The sequence below is a fragment of the Palaemon carinicauda genome, chromosome 10, assembly GCF_036898095.1.
Source record: "Palaemon carinicauda isolate YSFRI2023 chromosome 10, ASM3689809v2, whole genome shotgun sequence".
Lineage (NCBI taxonomy): Eukaryota > Metazoa > Arthropoda > Malacostraca > Decapoda > Palaemonidae > Palaemon > Palaemon carinicauda.
The window spans coordinates 66479276-66490554 of record NC_090734.1 but is presented as its reverse complement, the minus strand read 5'-3'; positions in this window follow the sequence as shown (position 1 = coordinate 66490554).

The window sequence follows — 11279 nt, the reverse complement described above, 5'->3', positions numbered from 1 at the left end:
TCACAACATTACTGTTTATTGACTCTAACTTAAGCTTAAGTTTTTTCTTGGACCATGTAGTGAATGTTGCATATAGCATTCGCCTTTACTTTTAAACTCCACATATAACTGTTTCAAAAGAAGTACTTGATCCATAAACTAGGCTCCTGGCTAGTACAGTGGTAACGTGTTTGCCTCGCATTCGCGTGGCAAGAGATCGATCCCCGCCCAGGGCCGTGAGTTTAAGCTGTTTACTGGGGAGGCTACTGCTGTGGTAGGCTACCACAGTGGGGGGTTGGGCTTGCCCGGCTGACGTTCTGGTGAGCATCTATTCTGATGGAACTGGAACTGAAACCAGACACCTTTAACCTTTATTTCAACTCAAACTCATTGATATGTCATACTCTTTCATTCAAAATCATATTATCAATTTTCACTAGTATGAGTGATAAGATAAGGAGGTACCTCATGGTCTACCACTTAATCATACTTTCGCCTTTGTACCTTGGTATCTCAACCATATTCCCTGCAGCTCCTTAGTGTCATACCACTCATTCACATGAAAAATATAAAATATTGTCCTGAAATTTCATACGCATCATATTCTCCTTCAACTCCTGCGTCTTTAACTTCAGTATATTTTTCGTCTGTTTTCTCCTTACATGTTCTTCTCACTTCTTTATCAAATTCATTAACTTGTTTACCTATTTAGCAATATGCTCCCATCTTTTTCATAAACTAAACCTTTCGCCTATCTTAGATATGGCTTCAAGTAAATGATGATCAGATATCCCTGCACTTTCTCCTCTTTTCACTATTGTATGAATGTACGTACGCTTTATTCTATTCTATACAAATACAGACCATAAAAATCTCTTTTGTAATTCTAACAGTTGGCCCCTTTTGAAACTTATTTTCACATTAGTTTTCATTTCCCTTTATTCCAAGAACTTCATATCCGTATCACATATCTTTGCATTCAAATTATCTAGACCATCCCCACCCTTTCATGCTCTAAAACCCAGCCAAAACACATTTTCCCTCCCAGTCCTTTCAAATCGTGGCAAGTCATACAACTACAAAATAAGCACCATTTTATCCTTCCCAAGAGTCTTGGTGCAGCAACAAGTCCTGTACCTTCCCTGGATTCATTCCTTTCTACCACCTGAAACTCAATCAGTCTTTGTCTTTCCCCTTCCAGAACAAGTTACTACTACACCTTTGTTTTACTCAGTACTTGAACGTAACTGTTTTCATCCCTACCACATCCTTGCACATTTAATACCCCAAAATGCATTATCCTGTCACCTTTCATTTATCTTGCAATATGTACATCATCATCATCATCATCATCATCCGCTCTTGCATGTCCAGTACAGGACATAGGCCTCAGTCATGTCCTTCCACTCCCGTCTGTTTATGGTCTTTCTATGCCAATCTATACCCGCAAATTTTCCTAGTTCGTCAACCCATCGTCTTCTCTTCCTCTCCCGCTTCATTTGAAATCTCTAGGGAAACATTTTGTTATTCTTTTTTGTCATCTATTATTCTCATTATATGCCCTAACCCACGTCCATTTCTTTTTCTTACATGTTGTTAGAATATTCTCTACTTTAGTTTGCTTGTGTATTCATGTTGCTCTTTTTCTATAGCATAGTGTTATTCCCATTCATTATTCTTTCCATAGCTCTCAGAAATATAACTAGCTTATGTTCTAAGGCTTTAGTAAAGTGTCAATTTTCTGATGCGTAAGTTAAAACTGGTAGGGCCATTTTATTAAATTCTTTTCTTTTTAGATAAAGGGGCATTTTAATTTTCACAATCACATTTTGTTTACTAAAAGCTCTCAATCTCATATTTATCCTTCTATTAATTTCAATCTCATGTCCTGGGGGAACTTTTACTGTTTGTCCTAAAAACGTATATTTTTTTAACATTCTCTGGAGGTTCATCAATAACCTTTATGTCTCATTTTCATTCTACATTTCTGCTTTTTCTATTCAAATCTTCTATCATCTTTTGATATTCGTGATTCACTGAATAGAACAATGTCATCTGCAAATCTTAAGTTGTTGAGGTATTCTCCATTAATGTTAATTCCTACATGTTCCCAATCTAAATTCCTCAAAACTTCTTCTAAGTATGCCGTGGGTGATTTAGGAGAGATGGGGTCTCCCCTCTCTAACTCCCCTCTCAATGGGAACCTTCTCACTATCTCTATGTAATTTTAGAATTGCTGCACTACTCGTATGAATATCTTCCAGTGTTTTAACAGAAGCTCTGGGGCTGCAAACCTTATGCATCCATCTCTCCCTCTCTCTCTCTCTCCTCCTCTCTCTCTCTCTCCTCTCTCTCTCTCTCTCTCTCTCTCTCTCTCTCTCTCTCTTTCTCTCTCTTTATATATATATATATATATATATACATATATATAATAGATATATATATATATATATATATATATATGTGTGTGTGTGTGTGTGTGTTGAATATAAAACTTATCACATATTGCATCATTTAATGCCGTCAATCCATCAATATAATGAAGAGAGAGAGAGAGAGAGAGAGAGAGAGAGAGAGAGAGAGAGAGAGAGAGAGAGAGAGAGAGTTTTGAATAAGAAACTCGTCAAATATTGCATCATTTTATGCCGTCATTTCATCACACTAACTAAGAGAGAGAGAGAGAGAGAGAGAGAGAGAGAGAGAGAGAGAGAGAGAGAGAGAGAGAGAGAGAGAGAGAGTTTTGAATAAGGAAACTTGTCAAATATTGCATCATTTTATGCCGTCATTTCATCACACTAACTAAGAGAGAGAGAGAGAGAGAGAGAGAGAGAGTTTTGAATAAGAAACTTGTCAAATATTGCATCATTTTATGCCGTCATTTCATCACACTAACTGAGAGAGAGAGAGAGAGAGAGAGAGAGAGAGAGAGAGAGAGAGAGAGAGAGAGAGAGAGAGAGAGAAAGTTTTGAATAAGAAACTTGTCAAATATTGCATAATTTTATGCGTCATTTCATCACACTAACTAAGAGAGAGAGAGAGAGAGAGAGAGAGAGAGAGAGAGAGAGAGAGAGAGAGAGAGAGAAAGTTTTGAATAAGAAACTTGTCAAATATTGCATCATTTTATGCCGTCATTTCATCACACTAACTAAGAGAGAGAGAGAGAGAGAGAGGAGAGAGAGGAGGAGAGAGAGAGAGAGAGAGAAAGTTTTGAATAAGAAACTTGTCAAATATTGCATAATTTTATGCCGTCATTTCATCACACTAACTGAGAGAGAGAGAGAGAGAGAGAGAGAGAGAGAGAGAAAGTTTTGAATAAGAAACTTGTCAAATATTGCATCATTTTATGCCGTCATTTCATCACACTAACTGAGAGAGAGAGAGAGAGAGAGAGAGAGAGAGAGAGAGAGAGAGAGAGAGAGAGAGAAAGTTTTGAATAAGAAACTTGTCAAATATTGCATAATTTTATGCCGTCATTTCATCACACTAACTAAGAGAGAGAGAGAGAGAGAGAGAGAGAGAAAGTTTTGAATAAGAAACTTGTCAAATATTGCATCATTTTATGCCGTCATTTCATCACACTAACTGAGAGAGAGAGAGAGAGAGAGAGAGAGAGAGAGAGAGAGAGAGAGAGAGAGAGAGTGTGTTTTGAATGAGAAACTTGTCAAATATTGCATAATTTTATGCCATCATTTCATCACACTAACTAAAGAGAGAGAGAGAGAGAGAGAGAGAGAGAGAGAGAGAGAGAGAGAGAGAGAGAGAGAGAGAGAGAGAGAGAGAGAAAGTTTTGAATAAGAAACTTGTCAAATATTGCATCATTTTATGCCGTCATTTCATCACACTAACTAAGAGAGAGAGAGAGAGAGAGAGAGAGAGAGAGAGAGAGAGAGAGAGAGAGAAAGTTTTGAATAAGAAACTTGTCAAATATTGCATAATTTTATGCCGTCATTTCATCACACTAACTGAGAGAGAGAGAGAGAGAGAGAGAGAGAGAGAGAGAGAGAGAGAGAGAGAGAGAGAAAGAAAGAGAGAGAGAGAGAGAGAGAGAGAGAGAGAGAGAGAGAGTGTGTGTTTTGAATGAGAAACTTGTCAAATATTGCATAATTTTATGCCGTCATTTCATCACTACAACTAAGAGAGAGAGAGAGAGAGAGAGAGAGAGAGAGAGAGAGTTTTGAAAAAGAAACTTGTCAAATATTGAATAATTTTATGCCCTCATTTCATCACTATAACTAAGAGAGAGAGAGAGAGAGAGAGAGAGAGAGAGAGAGAGATTTTGAATAAGAAAGTTATCACATATATCATTATACCTTCACTCCATCGATATAATGAAGAGAGAGAGATAAAGAGATTATAATAAGAAACATATCACCTTGCATTTCTATGCCATCATTCCATCGAGAGAGAGAGAGAGAGAGAGAGAGAGAGAGAGAGAGAGAGAGAGAGAGAGAGAGAGATATGAAGCAGTATAAAATCAAACTGGTTTTTTTTTAACTATTTCACTAGATCAATGTGTGTTTATTTAACTTGGTGATGCTTCAATTTCCCACTAATATCCTGGACCACATTAAAGTCGATTGTTAAGAGACTCTGATTGTGACATGAATGGGGTTTTACCTTTTACCTATTCTCCCACTGTGACCTGAGTAGATATTTGACCTACTGTAAGCTTTTTTAGATCATAGTGCTTAAGCCTGTTCCCCCATCACATTGACTCTTTGCATTTCTATATTGAGTAGGATTATGAGCAGCTATTCCAAAAGCTGAGTGATTTCTAGGCGTCTCTCAGAATACTGAAAGATGTAATTGCAAGACAAAGACTGGATAATAGATTTTAAATGCTTTCAATATTTACATCTTAGCTTTTTAGGTTAATGCTTTTGATCACTTTTTGTTTTATTAGTAATCATAAAGGAAAATTCGCTTGAAATATGCATAAAAATTCAATCTATAATAATCCATTTCTAGTCATATCAGATATTGATCAAGAAAGGTTGTTTACCTCTTTATATAAAACTCAATTTTTACTTGCTCTAGGGCAGAGCTTGGCTTTAAACATCCAATATTCCAGAGTGGAGTATTACTATCATGACTCAAGCCATCTTGGTCAAAATCATCTAGCTGGGATTTTAGTCTCTCATCACTGTCTTATTTTCTCTCTCTAAAGATCTTCCTGCTTTTCACTTATTCCTTTCGACTTACTGAGTCTTAATGTTATCAAACTTTTTTACCTCCTCAACTGCCCTCCTTCCAGCTCCCTTATGGGACCTGATTTTCAGTCAACAGCTGCTGTGGTTTGGGTTTGCCTTTGACCTCTCCCTTCTGCTAAAATACATGATGTCTTAAACAAGCTTATTCCCGCGCTAGCTTGTTTGCACGCTATTATAAGAAAATTGACTAGGTCCTCTAGTCTGCTGAAGACCTACCCATAATCTTGCTCAGGGCTGAGCCTGACTATTAAAGAGCAGGCTCTGACCACATCTGGTCAAAGTCTAGAAACCCTTGCAGGCTATGACTGCTAGTCTAAGAAAAAAGCTCCGGAAAATCTGGGTGTGTGTGTCTCTCTAGTTCTAATTGCTTTTTCAGCAGATTTTTTGCCAATAGTCACTTACAGTTTTAGAACTTTTTGCAAGTAGTTTTAAAGTTTTAGCCCCCCACTCCCGACATTTTAAGGGTTAGTCTACATCGATTTTTGCTATTACATATTCAACAGTTATAGCCTACATATTTTACTTTCCCTTGAAGTACTTATTACCGGAATTTGTGACGATAAAATTTTTATTTTCAATAAACATGAAAGGCAGTGACTGAGAGTTGCAAATGCTTGCATGTATTATATTGAAGTAAATCTATGAAAAGGTTAATGGTAATCTAGTGATTATACTTTTGAAATTAAATCCAGAATGGAATTTGCAACACTTAGCATTAGTGTTTGTGAATAGAGTTCTTCAGAACGTTTCAGTATAACTAAATTATAGTCGTCAGTGAAACAAATGCCAAAAAAATAAAATTATTTGCGTTACAAAGCAAAATATTCTTGAACAAACTTGTAGGACTACTCATGCAAATACATTCACACAATCCATATAAAACTCTTATAAATTATTATGCTCACCAGAATCAGGAGATGCTGTATAATGTGGGTAAAGATGATAATCATGAGTTATGATAACATTCATCTTATCAAATTACCTGTGATTCTTCTACCAAGCAACTTATCTAAGATCTCTCATTATAGTTTTCAGGTCCCAATACCAGGACAAACAACTAGTCGTCATTGTAGAATTGTTTCCGGTAACCAGCTAGAAGAATTTTCTGATATGCAAGTGGATCATTTAGTCCAGTGCCATTCAACTTGGGTGGACAGTCCACCTTATAGTGGACGAGATTAGGTGAGGGGTGGACAGTTGTCTAGGGGTGGACTACTAGGTGGACGAGATTTTCCCTTTCACTTGTCTGTATAATATACAAGAGACTCACACACACAGACACACTCTCTCTCTCTCTCTCTCTCTCTCTCTCTCTCTCTCTCTCTCTCTCTCTCTCTCTCTCTCTCTCTCTCTCTCGTATATTTCTTAAAATACATACTACAAATACATGTGAATTAAACCAGAAAATCTAAAGAGAAAAGTTACTTTTAGCTTCTACTCCATGATTTCGTTAATCATATATGTGCACATGCAAAAAAAGCATAGAATGTTCCGCGAGTTGTGTAAGGATATGGAAGCTAATTTCACAAAACTCCTCCTTCATACTGAAGTACGTTGGGTTCTTAATCGAGTGTTTGCATTTAGAGAGCAGTTCTGTTTCTTCTATACTGAGGAAGCAAACCCCATGTCAGTTAGATGTCAGAATATGCTCTGGCTAGCAAAATTGTCTTACATGGCTTCAATCTTCGATCAACTGAACAAGCTAAACATCAGTCCGCAAGGCAAAGTTGGCAATATTTTTACAAGTTTGGATGAAATAAATGCATTTAGACTGAAGGTGAAAAAATGGAAAGGCAATGTAGAAAAGAGTTGCTTTATGAGAGAATGTGACTGGGAACATGGTATGCAGGCAACAGAGCAGACACTGGCGGTACATATGTCACACTTAAGTTATCAGACAGCTTACTTTACTGCAAGAAAACATTGACTTCTATTTCCCAGACAGTTAGAATGGCCAGCTGACCTCCAACATGTGGATGCTTAATCCCTTCACAGATGAAGGAACAGATCATTGTGATGCTCTTTTTGAGCTTCGAGTGGATTATGCACAAAAAGCAGTTTTCAAAACATTTAGCCATCCCATGGATTTCTGGGTTACCATGCATGATATTCCAGAGTACAAGGATCTAGCTGAGCAGGCAATAACTATATTTGTACAGATGCCAACATCATATTTGTGGGAGCAAGGGTTCTCTAGTCTAGTTTTGGAGAAGACAAAGAAAAGGAATTCAATCCTGAACCTGGATCCTCTCATGCGAGTTGAACTTGAAAATCGTCTTAAACCTCAATTCAACCTAATAGCAGACAAAGTGTAACAGCAGCCAAGCCATTGATTTTTTGAAAAATATAATTATTTGTTTCATTTATTGATACCGTATCAAATATAGCAAACATTGTCTGCAATTTTACTTTAGTGAAGGAAAATGCATCTAAATGGCATGTTTAATGTTAAATGTTATCTTGTGTATTTTGAGCCTCTTAGTTTGAGATGGTGTGTAAACATATGGATGAATATGTAAAAATTAAAGTAGAAAATAAAAGAAATGTTTTTTTCTGTTTATATAGTCATTGAAATGAGGTATGAAACATAAATTTTAAATATTAAAAACGGGAGACTTTTAATGAAATTTTTTCGGGGTGGCGGGTGGACAGCTTCTACTTAATCACCACTAGGGGTTGACGACATTAAAAAAGGTTGAAGACCACTGATGTAGGCTATCAATGGTAAATTCAAAATAAGTTTTCTCCTTTCCTTTCCACATCAAGTCTTCTATATAATGTCATTATATAGGCATAAGATTGCTGATGGTTTATTATTTCGGAACAATCTGTGATATTTGTAGGCATTAAGATATTTTTGTAGAGAATAAATTCATCTCGGTACATTTACCTAAAAGTTTTAATTGCTTCTTGTGCTTGAATGTGGTTAAAATACGAATGACTTTTTATTAAAACCTATTGCTAACACAACACTGGTCTCGCTTGGAAGTCATGAACAGTCTGCTGGAAACGCAAACCTATTTTGGCGCTAATTATGGGAAAATATTGTTAAATGGCACATTAGTTTGGAGTAACTGGCACAGTCCTTTTATAAATGAATTACATTTCAAGATGCATCACATCCACTCAAAAGTGTACTGTGTACCATACAACTACCTTGGTATACCAATTAATGTTAAACTAACACCTATCTATGGTCTTTTCATTCATGCTAAACACTTATCACTTATAATGAATGCCCTTTGCTTCTTTGTTACATACCCGGTCTGCAAACTGCTATCACCCATTGATTGAAGCAGCTCTCCTCATCTAGCTATTCCCGGATCCTTCTCCAATCTTATATAGTTGCACTCTCAGACTTTCACAAATTTACATTAACCCTTCTGCTCTCACATCACTTATATCTGTCTTTAGATCTCCATTATGTTCAAAAACTCTTCAAAATGCTCACTTTTGCTCCCTTTGCCATACTCATCTCACGCTTGAACTTTGTATGATGATTGGGTTTTATCAATCATAACGCATTTTATCCTCCTTCTCTCCCAATCTCCCTTTTATCAAGTACATCCCATGCTCTCATCCTTATATATGCTAAATTCTATCAGAACATTGGTATTACTCAAATTTTGGTCCACCGTTGTCATTTCTCAATTATAGTTATGACCAACATTGCAAAATAACATCTCCTGTTACTTTCATTTCCAACCAAACAACTCTCCCACGTATCATTATCTTCACAAAACACACAATAGTAAGAGTTTTTTTGGCCATCTTGCTTAAGCAAACATCAGTTTTTAGCTTTAGATGAGATCATCATATGCCATTTCTGGGTCATTTTCCTCCACCAAAGGGCCTCAATTTTTTTCATGATGTGTACCTTGGCTTCTATAATTTCTCTTTTTACACTAATCTGCAGGCACATAAATGACAAAAGGCCGTTACAATTAGAAGCTTCAAAGAAAGCGTCAGAATTGAGTAGAGTCCAAGTATGATTGAGCCCTATCATTGAAGCAATCTGATATTGTGGAATAGAATGGGTCACTAATAGGAAATATCATTTGGAATCTTAGTTCAAGCTAACTTCTGTAGCCAGCTATAGTTTATAAAAGTCATTTTGGAAGTTTTTTTATTGAATTTTGTTTCAATTATAAACCTTTTTGCAAATGATTTTAAGTGACATTAGTTAGAAAACGTACTTTGACCGTTGGTTTATTCATTTCTCCCTATAAAGGTACAACCACGCTCTCAAAATGTAAATCACCTAATTCACTCACAAACGATAAACTACTCTCCAAAATGGATCTTTATAATGGCAAAACCCACTCCCCTGGATATGCTGAATCTCCCCCGGCACTGTTGACGACCTCTGGCAAGTCTATTAGGGAAAACTGTTGATGTCCTCAGAACCGGAAAGGACCATTCTACTGATATTCCAAAATCGAGTAATTTGGGTAACAAGAGGAAACTTAAATTCCAATAGACACAAACTATGATAATTCATATAAAGCATTTGAGTGCTATGGATGTATAAATGAAATAAGAATGAAACGAAGATGAAAAATGGTATTCATGGATATCTTACAGTAGTCATGTTGAAGCGTTTAAAGCAATAAGTAATATTAATAATATCAAAATTATTAACTTGTATGTCATGGCTGCTCTCTGCGATAAGGTACCAAAGGATTTGGATGTGTATAGGCCCGTCGACTGGTAGGAAAAAGACGCTGATCTAGTTATGCCTTGCCATAGAAAGTTGAAACCACCAATATGGCTTATAGCTGAATCTAAGGGGGTTACAGGGAATTATCTAAAAATATGCAAATTAATTCAGAAAAAAGTAGGAACTATTGCTACGGGAGATGTATCTCGTTTTGGAAAAAATAGTTATCTTATCCATGCCAAGTCAAGTACAATCCGTAATATTGTACAGCCTAAAAACAAGTAATGATGATATTATGTTAGATGTCAAACCCCACCTAAATATTAGCTACAGAAGGGGAGTAGTTTTTGACAAAGATTTATATGAATTTACAGAAGAGGAGATACTGGCCATGTGTCTATTAAATATATGGAAAGTACACAAGGGCCCATGTACATCAATGATTATCCTCACTTTCCAGGATGCTGGTGTACCTTTCCATGTCACTATAGAAAATTAAATTATCAAAGTACGACCATTCAAGCAGAAGCCACTGCAATGTTTTAATTGTTATAAATTTGGACACCCGTCCAAAGTTTGCAAAAATGAAAAAATGTGTGGTATTTGCTCCAAATTTTACCATAGAAAATGTGCACTTGAGGCCAGGTGTTTAAATTGCAACTTGAATCATAAATCCACTGACATGACCTGCGAGCTGTATAAGTTGGAAGATGCTGCCCTCAACAAATCATATTTAGAACATATAAGTGTAGGACATGCCAAAAGACTATTAAATAGATCACATAGTTATGCTAAGGCATTAAAATAAAACCCACCTAGTACTGCCAATAGTTGAAAAAAAAAAATATACCATCTGATAAAAACCTGAATGACGAGGTAAACATATTACCTCCTGAGGCTTGGCACGGTGTATTAACACTGGGAAATTGCCCACCTCTGTACAACCTTCATCCCCTAATACAAAAAATAGTATAAACCTCTCTCAGGCCATGTCCTTGCCTGATTTGATGGAGGTTCCACTTAAAAACAACTTACCTCGTGCACCTGTAGTGGGAAAGTTGCAAAAACCTAGAACCTCACCATCTATTAATTGTAAAAGAGAGAGACCTCCATCTCTCTCAACCACCTCCATTAGAAACATTAAAGTTATGACATCAAATAAATTTGATGTTTTGTTTGTTGATGTTTCTGATAAACCGGAAGATAACTTAAATATATAAAAAGTTCAAGTTTAGATCCACCATCCACCTCAACAAATAGATCAAAAGGACACAAAGAAAAAGACAAACGTAAAACCCAATATATCTAGGCCATCTCTAAAGAAACCTACAGGAAATAATGTTAGATTAAAAACTGCCAATGGGAAGACCTCATCCAAGACGTCTTCCAGAAATAATCCATAGATTTCTCCTCCATTATGCAATGGAATT